Below are 315 nucleotides of genomic sequence, written 5' to 3'. Positions count from 1 at the left end.
GACTCCTGGGCTGTTGGGGAGCCCGGAGAGATTTGTAGGACGACCATTCGGCGTTCCTCACCTAGCACATGTCATTTCCACGTTTCTGGAGCAAGCAATAGGCCAGAGGTCCGAGGGTGCGCACAGTCCTGGTCCCGCGGCAGCTGGAGGTGCGTAAGCGCGACCCCACCCGCCCCACTGCCCGCCCTCAAACGGGAGCGGCAGGGCTCGGGGAAAACATTCAGCCTTTTCCATCGCTCCCCGGGGCCTTTCACGCGCCGGCGCTTCGCTAGGCCAGAGAGATGAGAATTTGCCGATGGTGCCCGCGCCGGCCGA

Source organism: Echinops telfairi, unplaced genomic scaffold (genome assembly GCF_000313985.2).
Source record: "Echinops telfairi isolate 266 unplaced genomic scaffold, ASM31398v2 ScPeMD7_7457;HRSCAF=8495, whole genome shotgun sequence".
NCBI classification, from domain to species: domain Eukaryota; kingdom Metazoa; phylum Chordata; class Mammalia; order Afrosoricida; family Tenrecidae; genus Echinops; species Echinops telfairi.
This window is presented reverse-complemented; position numbering follows the sequence as displayed.